Below are 12,554 nucleotides of genomic sequence, written 5' to 3' on the forward strand. Positions count from 1 at the left end.
TGATTTGCTTAATGACTGTGATAAGAAAGGTCATAAAATAGGGCAAAATTCACTTAACAAATGTTTTGCTTAGCAACAGAAATTTTAGGGTCAATAGACTACCTGCATGTGCAGAATCCCCTAAATAACAGTTTCTACAGATAGCTTCAAAGAATAATTTTACAATGGTTTTAGAGAGAACCAAGTGATCGTTCTGCAGATTTCATTTCTTAGATTTCTGTGAGTTTTTCTAGCGCACAGGAGTGCAAATATTTGAAAGATCACTGTTAATTGGAAAAAATTTGCCAAACGTGTAAGTGGAATGATCATGCTTATTTTTAGGCATACTGGACCAATACTAATTATAATACAGGTTTTCAAAAGTTATACTGAATTAAAAACTCTGAAGTTACAACTACCAGGGGGGTCACATACATTTCTTTTCATTCATATCGGTTAGCAGAAGTATAAAAAATTATCCTGGACTAGAAACATGATTTCTATACGTATGATATCCTCTATCAGAAATGAAACCGAAGATTCTGCTCCAGATATTCTGAACAGATTAATCTGCAAGTGAATCTCTTTTTGCCAATTCTTCAAAAGTTCCACACCGCGATCCTCGATCCCTCGATTGTAAAATGAAAAAAAACGCAAACTCTCCACGATTCACACATGCCCATTCCGACCTTTTATTCCCTGCCCTCCTAATTTATCAAGCAAGCTATTGGTCCGGATGCTTCCAGACGCCTCACGTCACTGACACGCATGCGAATAACCACTTTTCTAGCTCCAGCTTTGGAGCTCCTCGTTCCCCGAGTCGTGATTTATTAGCGGCGCAGTTCCGCCCCCTTACGCAAACGAATCTGTTCTCGCTTTTCGCCAAACGTAGCTTATTGCGCATGTCCGCAGGAGCGCTCAAAGGAAAGGAAGGCGGGGTGCAGAGAAAAGGTGACTGCGCGCGCGCCTACGGGCAGCAGGCTGACCAACCGGCGAGCCCGAGCGGGTTTGAGAACGCGCATGCGCGCCCTACTTCCCGTGCTGGTGTTTCTTGTGACTGCTTGGGCCGACCGACCGAGTACCTGGTTTCCCGGAGCGGCAGCGAAGGCGCGGCGCCTGCGGGTAGGTGCTAAAGGCTGAAGACGGCAAAGGAAGAGCTTCCTCTCCTCTTTAGGGAGTGGCGGACGTGAAGAAGGGTCCTTCCTCGCCCGTGGAGTGACGGCTCCGTGGGCCTAACGGCTCTTCTTCGGGATCAAAAAGAGCGAAAGGCGAGGGAGGTTCTCGCCTCCTTTCCCTTGTACTTTTTCTTCCTCCTTTCGGCGAGTGCCACTTCTGCCTGAGGGCCTCTCCCACGAATAGGACGCCGCCTCGCACCTCTTTTCTCGGTGGTTTCGCTGCTCTTTGTCACACCCCGAATGGGTTCCGACGCCGCCTGCCGCCGTGTCTGAGTTAGGAAGGTTCCCCACTCCACTTTTATTGCTCTCGAGTGGTAGTTTGTCCTACCGGTGTAAACCGGTGGATGGATAAGATACTCCTCCAAACTTTGTGCCGTTGGCCCTTCCCTCCTTTCGAGTTCTGCTTCAAAAGCCTTGATTTTTACCCAGTAAACTGTTTTCAAGCTGCACCTCAAGGATAACTTATAGGTACTACTATTGAGCTGGAGTTCATAGTTGTAGGCTACATCTCGAGGTGTGCAGGGGATGTATAGGTACCGGTATCTCGTGGAAAGGTAGGAAGTTGGGTTCCTTCTTCAAGCTCTGCTTTTTGTATTGAGAGTGTAGGATCACTCTTTATATATATAAAAAAAGATCTTACAATAATTATTCCCTAAACAGTTTAATGTAGGTGCTTGAGAAGAAAAGTCTTGGGTACTATTTGTCAGAGCATTTATTTTCATTGCTGATACTTTTATACACCAGTTTGCGCCCATTCTTCTATGTTTGAACTCAGTTTCAGTTTTTTCCCACACAAAAGAAAAATGAACAGTGTTTATTACTTTTCTAGGGTTGTTTGGGAAAAGCTTTATTTTGGCTTGCCAACTAAAATAGTATAGATCCTATGCTTTCATCTAGGAAGTCTGCATTCAGTGAAATTTGTTGCAACGATTTCTTTACACAAAAAGTTATGTTAGTAATTGACGGGAAAGACTTTCTTGTAGACCTTTTGCTTAAAAAAGCAGCTCAATAGTTGGAATTAGAACAGAATAGAAATGCAAAACATATTTGAGAGTTACATTTTGATGTTGAAAACTGACCATATCTCTGACTTAACTTTTAATTCATATTCTATTACTTGTTTTCTGCTTCCAAGTTACATGTTCTTGTGCACTACATGCCAGGTTAATCTGTTATTTTCATTCTTTATACTTCATTGTTTTCTTGTCATCCTTTTTGCTTTTGTCTTATAGCCACTATTCCCCCCCCCTTTTTTTAGCACAATGACATTAGTGCAAATTCTGATTCAGAATTCATATTTCTCTGTAGTTTTTCATGTTATGTCTCTTGGAGTAATCTTTAGAGATTTTTCTCAAATTGCTTTTATTTGTGGTAAGATGGGTTCTCTGAGAACCTTCTCAGTCTCTGTAAATTTCTATTACCAGAAGTGTTTTTGCTGCTGATGTTTTTATTTATTTTGCACTAATGCCTTTTCAATTTTATTTTTAATAAATTACAGTTGCCCACACATGTAAGAATTTCATATTGCTTTTGCACATTAGAAGAATAAATGTATTTTAATAGTTTATATGCACGGTGTTTAGACTGACTAGGAAAAGTATAAAGGAATAGGTTATATTTGTATATACTTCCTAGCTATCATCCAGTTGTTAGGTGGCCTTGGCTCGTATAGCACAGAAGGCAGACAAGATAAGGACATTTGCCGGTAAGCTGATTTTTGTAATAAAAAGCTTATGTATGAGGAGAAACTTGTTTTGCTGCCGATAAGAAAGTGAATAGGTAATAGCAGATATTCAGACAATGACATGATGCAGTGGAAGGTTTTGGTAGCTATTTGTAGTGTATTAATAGAGAGAAATTAAAAAAACCCAAATTGTTACAGTAGAAATAAAAGCTATTTTAAAGCTGAGTTTGGGTGAAATGTTTAAATTAAGGGGTAGTTCACATGTAATGTAAGCACCCATGACCTAATCTGTTTATTGTTAGAGAAAGTTGTTTTGGATTAACCGTCCTAGATTGTATGCAGTAGGAAGGATAGTTAACAATGTTCTGATACTTCCCTGCTATTAAAGAGAGAATTGCCTAGACTGGTTTCACAAAAATGGGGCACCTGTAAGTGCTCCTTATCTCAGAGCTTTCTTCTTTTCATTCTCCCCTCCCCCCCTGGCCATTAGGGGCAGTTAGAACAATAGCAGATGCATACTCTCTTCCTTTCTATACCAGCCCTTATCAGGTTGTCACAGTTTTTTCTTTTTCCTTAAGGAGCATAAAGCAGGAAATGACAGCTTCCCAGCTTACCACTTTTCTGGTAGCTGGACCTCCTGCAAAGATGGCTGCTCTGCTGCTCATTTGTCTGCCATCATATTCCTGGAATAAATGTTTACCCCAGGGTAGCAGCAAAAACTTGTTAGCTATGTTATGTGAATATAGCCTAACTAACTTTTTTGAAGAATAACTATACCTGCAATTTATTTTGAATGATATTTACCTCTTACAAAATGTATATATTTAGATCCTATAGTGATTAAGCTACATGGATTAATCTGTTATTTAACACAAGTTGTGGATAAGCCTTTAATAGTGATTGCTTGTAGGTAATTTTGTTGTTAGTTCTTGAGCTAGTTAGTAATGATGGATGGCTTTCCACCTAGAACAGGGGTGTCAAACTGCCGGCCCACAGGCCAAATGCGTCATGCTGAAACCACACCCATCCCATTGCCATCAATGGAAAAATCGCAATACGTTGTGACACATCATGTGACGTTGTGAGTTTGACACCCCTGACCTAGAACAAGAGCAGGCATTCTGATACCTTTTCAGTATTTTATACTAAAACTTCTACAAATTCAGTTTAATTTAACTTGATGGTCAGTCACTGTAGTGATTTATCCCTTCCAAATTTAAGTGGCATCTGGTTTCCTTTTTCCCATTCTGAATAGCAACTACAATTCAGAATTTGCATGATATATTGAAGGATAAGCTGTATGATAAAAAGTATCAGTATTTTTTTGCTCATTTACTGCAACATGTAGTATAGAATGACAAAGCTAGACACCTGGTTCAGTTGGACTTAAGATATGAAATCTAATACAGCCTCAAAACAGAATATGGCATAATTTCAAAATAACTCATGTGAAAATAGCTGGTTTAGTTTTAGATACAGTTGTCTATAACATCTGTCACAAGAATGAAATGTTGGTGGGATGGCACATTATAATAATTGTTACTCCATGAAGTTTTCGATTCCTTTATATCATCGGGTATAAATTATTTTATACCTTCAGGTTCTTTCTTTTAAACAGATTAATTTGCCTTCTTGACTCTTAGCTTTTTCTTTTAATCAGCATATAAAATGAAAATATAACTGTGTGTGTATGTGTGTGAAATTCATCAATTCAAACAATAACAGGTTTTTAACAAGAAGGTTGGTGAATAATATTTCCACATAGCATCTTGGTACTCTTATTTCAGAATCATTAAAGAGATATATACTATAGCAGTGGTGGCGAACGTAAGGCACGCGTGTCAGAGACGGCACTCGAAGCCCTCTCTGTGGGCACGTGTGCCATCACCCCAGCCCCACCTCCCCCCCCAGCCCCCTCCTCACCAGCAGCTCCCCCAGAGGAGAGTCGCCCCCAGGCATAGCCCGCACGAAGCAGCGCAGCCAAGCACATGGCAGCAGGGACAAGATTCCACTCTCGTGCCCCATCGCATGTAGATGATCCTTCGGGGTGCAGGCAGAGGGGATGGCCACCCTGATGCTTCTGGGCCGCCTGGTTGATCTGCTATGGCAGGCTGTGGAGGCGGTGGATGGTCCTGCGGGCGGGTGGCGCGGGGGGGGGGCGCAAAGCAGGGGCAGAACCAGCGGGGAGTTTTTTGGGCACTCTGTCTCTAAAAGGTTCGCCATCACCATACTATAGTCTCCAAAAAATCTGTTTGTCACACTTCTTGGAACAAGCAAACTAATTGTTGTGATTAATTTGTATGAGTATAAAAGTGTCCATTGGAGGAGTAAGATCTTTAAAAGGCATTCCTGACGTTCGACTCAGATATCATCAGGAAGCTGTCCTTTACTCCTTTATGTATACACGTATGTCCCTTGCAGGAAAAAATTCAGTATAAGACAAAAAAATGTCTGCATGGTAAAATACAGTAGCTGAAGGTTAATGTGCAGAAGGGTTTTTAAAACTGGAAATTTAACAGAAGAAACAAAATTAAAAACTTTACATTATTTTTATCAAATTATTTAAACTTGAACAAGGTCATTTAGAGCAGTGGTTCTCAACCTTTTTAATGCCACGACCCCCAACCAGTTGTAAGTCGAAGACTACTCAACCGGTCGTAAGTCGAGGACTACTCAACTGGTGCAGCACCGTTTGCAGAATGGGACTTTTGGCGGGCTCAGCAGGGCAGAGACAGCCTGGACAATTCCTATTGGCTTTTGAAAGCCAATAGAATTAGACTCTTTTCAAGAGAGTCTATTCTATTGGCTTTCAAAAGCCAATAGAATAAAAGAGAGTAGCACAGCTAAGGAAAAGGGGGAAAAATGGCGGACTGCATTGTTTGGCGACCCCCATGAAATGGTCGTTCGACCCCAAATGGGGTCCTGACCCGCAGGTTGAGAACCACTGATTTAGAGCAATGAATCTAATGCAGGAATCCAAATGGAAGTATCTCTAATAAATGGGGATCTAGTCTTTGCATGAACACATTTGGACGTTGTTTGAATATGTTGAACAATAGCTTATACCGCAACCCAAAATCAATTCTGTTGTCCAAGTCTTCTATAATTTATTCATAAACTCTTTTCCTATCATTTAAGACCATTTCTCTACGTTCTACACTCAGGGAAGATAAGAACAGGTCTTGTTCTTACTTTAAATATGTTAGACTGGTGTGAACTGTGAAATAACTAAAAAGATAATCATTTGAAATAACTGCTTGCTGTCCCTTGGAAACTAAAATAAGAGAATGGGCAGTGCATGCTTCCCTTCTCACCTCACATTGCGTTAAGAAACTCCCTATTTTATACAGGAGAAAACATTTTATCTTAAAGTTAATTTTGGTTTGGAATTAAAGCATTCTTTTGGAATTAATATAATATATAAATCTTAATAATTTTATTAAAAAATGCTGAACTATGATGTGGAAGTAAAAAATCCAGAATCCATCTATAAAGAAGTTTCAGATCTGGTTTATGATTTAATCACAAAGGCAGGAGTCACTTAGAAGTTATTCATGTACTGAATTATGAGGTGGTTTGAAACTGATGGCTGATGCAGCATGTTTTAGATATAATTAATCACATCCTAACATCTAAATACCATTAACTGGTATAAAATGTTAAGCTTTTTGAGAGCAATGTATAGGAGGTTGTGATATAGCAAAAGTTAAAGCTTTCATATTTTGTTATTAAGTTTGGTTCATTTTCTGTTAAAAATAAAATACAGGTTAACAATAGTTTCTCCCAACAAGATATAAGCTGCTTCTCTCATTCACTAAGACATTATTTTTTTTTAAAAAATGTTAGATTCTTTATCTACTGTTATAAGTTTCATATAAAACATTTACTAACATAAGTAATAAAATCCAGCATTTTCTCTAGCTGTATATTAGGTATGGTTTTGGATTTTTAGGAAAATTTTAAGGGGGTTTATTTATTTATTTATGAGACTTATATACCGCTTTAAGTGCAAGCACTCTCTAAGCGGTGTACACCAGTAAGCAATGTATATATATATTTACATTGCCCCCAACAATCTGGGTCCTCATTTTACCTACCCGGAAGGATGGAAGGCTGAGTCAACCTTGAGCCGGTGAGATTTGAACCGCTGACCTGCTGAACACAGTCAGCTAAAGTGGCCTGCAGTACTGCACTCTAACTGCTGCTTACTTATATGTTTCTACTCCAGTCTTCATATATGTTTGTGCTTCAAAATAGTGGGAAACTTTACCAATATTATTCACCAGAAGTCAGAGAGGATTTTGAGGGCAGCAAAAGGGAAAAACAAACATTACTAAATGGTTTTACAACAGTGATAGCTTTGGTCATTGTCCTTTTTTTATGGCATCCAGAACTACCCAAGTTTATTTTTACTGAAGTTTGGTTCTAAACTTTCAAATAGCAGCTGTGATTTCTTTGCATTTTTTAAAAGTAAAATTTATCTTAAACCCTTGTTTGGATTCATCTAGTCAAAGATTCTAGCTCAGCTGTTCCTGGGAATATCCATTCAATCTGGATCCCTTAGTAGCTGAATTTTCAAAGTGTGTTCCCTGGTTGCAAAATGGGCTTTCTACCTCTGTTTACAATGTTTTACATTAAATTCTATAAACTGCCTTTTCAGTTTTCAGATGCATCTGATTTCTGGCATTCGTCCATTCCTTTCCTGGTTTTCCATTTTCTTGTAGGGAAGAGTCTGTTCTAATTTCTACTTAGTAAATTGAAGGACTGGACTTTCCATTAGAATTTTCTTTCCTTTATTGGGCATATAATACAGTAATACAGCTGTGGATGTAAGATATTGCACAATTGTTTTTATTATATCTAACATTTCTCAGATCTTTGAGCTATAACTCTTAGACTTTGGGGCTATGTGCAAGCATTAACATTGATTAACGTTTTAAATTACTTTTATCTCCTGGTTAAGGAACTATTTCAGTGCCTGTTTATCAGCCTTAGTTCAGTTGTTTATATAGGTATGCTTGTATATCCAAAACAAAAATGGAGGATGTGCAATATCCTGGATCTGATTCCTAAAAAGGGCCTTAGAACTCTGTCCAATTTCCTGGACTGGGAAGAAGATGACACTGAAACAGATTGATAAAGTCTATAGGATTTAGTTTTGCCAAATTAAGAAATGTTCCAAGGGACAACTGCAAGTCATTCTACAGTTGTCACAAAGAAGACCACACATCCAAGTTTTATAGCAGCATTTTAGAGTGTGGATTGATACTAAAAATGTAATTATACTTAAGAAAATTCCAGTTAGAATACTACATAAGGGAGAGGGATTTTTTTGACAAACAAGTCAGTAGAAACCAAATTCCATTTAGATGGGATAGATTGGAAGGAGTGATTTTTATTTTTAAACAACAGGGATTCAGACTACACTCTGTGTAGAAAGCAAGAAATATTTTGATAAAAAAAAATTAAAACTGGAAGATTTGATGGACATATGGACATATGACCAATCAAATGCCACAACAGTTACAAGATATCCAAAAAAACCCCCAAAACCCCATATGGGTTCTACATATATTAACATTTCTAAAACTCCTGGGAAATTGGAATGGATTGGTTTCCCCACAGAAAGATAGAGCTTCTGAGAATAATGTTAAAAATACACACAGTAAATTACCAAAGATTTTTATCTATTTAATGGGTAATTTGGAGCTTGTTGATGTATGGAGATATAAAAATGGTGAGTCAAAAGAGTACACTTATTTTTCAGAGAGACATCTTTTTCGAGAATGGATATGATTTGAATTTTTGAGAGGTTAGAGAATGTTTATAAAGTTCAGACATTATCAAAGACTTTCAGAATATAATCTAGAGCAGAGATGCCCAACCTTTTGGGCACCAGGGACCAGTTCCGTGGAGAGAGGTTTTTCCACGGACCTGAAGGTGCATGGTTTTGGGTGCTGCCTGTATCGCACAGATGGGGCTTTGCTTATTTGTGTGGACCGGTTGCTGGCATGCCGTGGCACGATACTGGTCCACAGACCGAGGGTTGGGAACCCCTGATCTAGAGGCTTTAACTTTTAAAAGGAAAACTGGATCTTTTGGAGATTTGATGAGATGATGTTACAAAAAGAAACAATGCTGTAGGATTGTAAAAAAAAGTTGAGGGAATTTTAGAATAATAAAGGCACAGAGGTAAGGGTGGTTTGGTATATAAATGAAGCTTTTATAAGAGGATATTTCACATTATGTAATAATGAATTTGAAAAGAAAAGGCAAGAAAAAATACAAATGATTTTGGATGAGATAAAAGGACTTTTAAAATCCCCAGAGAATGTCAAGTATTACTCACCAAATTAAGCTTCTGTAAAGGCAATTATGTTAACAGTAAGAGAGATGGAAATAAAGATGGATTATGCAAAATTTTGAATTAGCAACCAAGTAAACTTGGGAGATGGTTGGAATATAAATTGTGAAAACAAAAAATAAAGTGATATTAAAGTTACAAGAAATGAAGCCTCTAATAGCGAGTGCCATATAAAGTGCACTAACCAAATAGGTGGTAAGACAATAGGGGAATTCAGGCACCACACAGGTTATGTAGAAAGGAAACACAGGGCCACCCACAAAGGACTCAAATGTTTATACACCAATGCACAAAGTATGAACAGCAAACAGGGTGAACTAGAAATTCAGGTTAATGAGAGCAGATACGATATTGTTGCCATTACGGAAACATGGTGGGATGAAACTCACACATGGAACACACAGCTAGAGGGATTTAAATTATTTAAAAGAAACAGACCAAATAAAAGAGGAGGTGGAGTTGCTCTCTATATAAGAAATAACTACATCTTCACAGAAATAGAGTACAACAATGATAAAAACTGTCTTGAATGCATTTGGGTCAATATAAAAGGGGGGGGGAAATGACATTGCCATAGGTGTATACTACAGACCACCCAACCAAACAGAGGAAATAGATGAACTTTTTGCTAGTCAGCTAACTAAGGTATGTAGGAAGCACATCACAATAGTAATGGGGGACTTTAACTACCCTGACATCAACTGGGAGACAAACTCCGCACCAAGTGGAAGATCAAACAGGTTCCTGGCAAACCTAGCAGACAACTTTGTCTCCCAAAAAGTAGAGAATGGAACTAGGGGATTAGCCATTTTGGATCTAATTCTCACTAACAGAGATGAAATGATAGACGGTGTTGAAGCCATAGGAACCCTGGGAGGAAGTGATCATGCAATATTAGAATTCAACATTATAGAAGCACAACCAATAGAACACAGTCAAACTAGAGTCTTGGACTTCAAGAGAGCTAATTTCAATAAACTTAGAGAGGGCTTGGGAAGGATTCCATGGATGAGAATCCTCAAGGGGAAAACAACTCAAGAAGCTTGGGAAATTTTGAAAAATGAGATAATAAAAGCACAGTCTAGCACAATACCAACAAAGAGGAAAAATAACAGCTCTCAAAAGAAACCAGCATGGCTGCATAAAGAACTCTCTGACAAATTGAAAGATAAAAAGGACAAGTATAGAAAGTGGAAAGAGGGGAACATAACTAAGTCAGAATATCAGCAAATAGCCCGAGCCTGCAAAGATGAAGTGAAGAAAGCCAAGGCTCAAAATGAACTGAGGCTTGCGACCAAAGTCAAAAATAACAAAAAAAGCTTCTTTCAACATGTAAAAAACAAGAAAAAAGTGAAGGAAATGATTGGTCCATTAGTGGGTGGAAGTGGCAAGAAGGTGACAAGCAACAGGGAGAAAGCAGAACTATTTAACTCATTTTTTGCATCTGTCTTTACACAAAGGGAAAAAACAGACCAACCTATCAAAAATAGTGCCACAAAAAACAAAACAGAAACACAAGTTAAGATAGGCAAGAAAATCGTTAGTGAGCACCTGTCCAGCCTAGATGAGTTCAAATCGCCAGGACCAGACGGATTACACCCCAGAGTTCTCAAGGAACTGGCAGATGTGATATCGGAGCCACTGAACTATATTTTTCAAAGATCCTGGAACACAGGGGAACTACCAGAGGACTGGAAAAGAGCTGATGTAGTTCCCATCCTCAAAAAAGGAAAAAAAATGGATCCAGGAAATTACAGACCTATCAGCCTGACCTCAATACCTGGGAAGATCCTGGAAAAGATAATCAAACAACGAATCAACGAACACCTAGAGGCAAACAAAGTCATTACTAAAAGCCAACATGGGTTTGTCAAAAATAGATCATGCCAGACAAATCTTATTGCATTCTTTGACCAAGTGACAAAATTAGTGGATCAGAGGAATGCTGTGGACATAATTTACTTGGACTTCAGTAAGGCATTTGATAAAGTAGATCACAACCTACTACTTGACAAGATAGAAAAATGTGGGGTAGACAGAACCACCACCAGATGGATCCGTAGCTGGCTGACCGGCCGTACTCAGCGAGTGGTCCTCAATGGAACTGCATCTATATGGAGGGAAGTGTGTAGTGGGGTGCCCCAGGGCTCTGTTCTGGGCCCAGTACTCTTCAACATCTTCATCAACGATTTGGATGAAGGGATAGATGGGGAACTCATCAAATTTGCAGATGACACCAAGCTGGCAGGAATAGCCAACACTCCAGAAGACAGGCTTCAGATACAGAAGGATCTGGACAGACTTGAACACTGGGCACTAACTAACAAAATGAAATTCAATGGTGAAAAAAGCAAGGTTCTACATTTAGGCAAGAAAAACCAAATGCACAAGTACAGCATAGGTGGCACCATGCTCAATAGTAGTAACTGTGAGAGGGACCTCGGAGTCCTAGTAGACAATCACTTAAATATGAGCCAGCAGTGTGCTGCAGCTGCCAAAAAGGCCAACACAGTGCTAGGCTGCATTAACAGAGGGATAGAATCAAGATCACGTGAAGTATTAATACCACTCTTCAATGCCTTGGTAAGGCCACACTTGGAATACTGCATCCAGTTTTGGTCACCACGATGTAAAAAAGATGTTGAGACTCTAGAAAGAGTACAGAGAAGAGCAACAAAGATGATTAGGGGACTGGAGGCTAAAACATATAAGGAACGGTTGCTAGAATTGGGTATGTCTAGTTTAACGAAGAGAAGGACAAGGGGGGACATGATAGCAGTATTCCAATATCTCAGGGGCTGCCATAAAGAAGAGGGAATTAAGCTATTTTCCAAAGCACCTGAAGGCAGGACAAGAAGCAACGGGTGGAAACTCATCAAGGAGAGAAGCAACCTAGAACTAAGGAGAAACTTCCTGACAGTGAGAACAATTAATCAGTGGAACAGCTTGCCTCCAGAAGCAGTAAATGCTCCAACACTGGAAGTTTTTAAGAAGAGACTGGACAGCCATTTGTCCGAAATAGCGTAGGGTTTCCTGCCCGAGCAGGGGGTTGGACTAGATGACCTCCAAGGTCCCTTCCAACTTTACTACTATTACTATTACTAAAAACAGCAGAAATGCAAATATGCAAAAAGAATTTCATTAGTATTGCACACCTTTATATAAAGGTCAAAAACAATTCTCAGACAAAGATGGTGAATACTTTCATAAAGAGAATATATTGAAGATTACAGAGCATCGGACATAAATTTCGAATGGACTTAGAACAACACTGAAGCTATCAAAAGACTAAAACAGAAAAGGTATCTGGTCCACTTGGATTGCTGGCCTCTTTCTATAAATTTTTTGAGGA

At 39.0% G+C, this 12,554-nt stretch overlaps 1 protein-coding gene across 2 annotated transcripts in view; it reads left to right on the forward strand.

Moving 5' to 3' along the window:
• Positions 1-947: 947 nt before the first annotated feature.
• ZDHHC5 (zinc finger DHHC-type palmitoyltransferase 5) overlaps positions 948-12,554 on the forward strand; it is a 76,602-nt gene continuing 64,995 nt past the window's right edge. Inside the window, exon 1 of one of the 2 annotated variants that reach the window (XM_039341212.1) lies at positions 948-1,101. The gene's annotated coding sequence lies outside the window, so the exon portion shown is untranslated. The remainder of the gene's footprint in view (positions 1,102-12,554) is intronic. The other variant, XM_039341213.1, reaches the window with a different exon arrangement.

The sequence above is a fragment of the Crotalus tigris genome, unplaced genomic scaffold (assembly GCF_016545835.1).
Source record: "Crotalus tigris isolate CLP2741 ecotype Arizona unplaced genomic scaffold, ASM1654583v1 scf7180000017764.6130737, whole genome shotgun sequence".
NCBI lineage: Eukaryota > Metazoa > Chordata > Lepidosauria > Squamata > Viperidae > Crotalus > Crotalus tigris.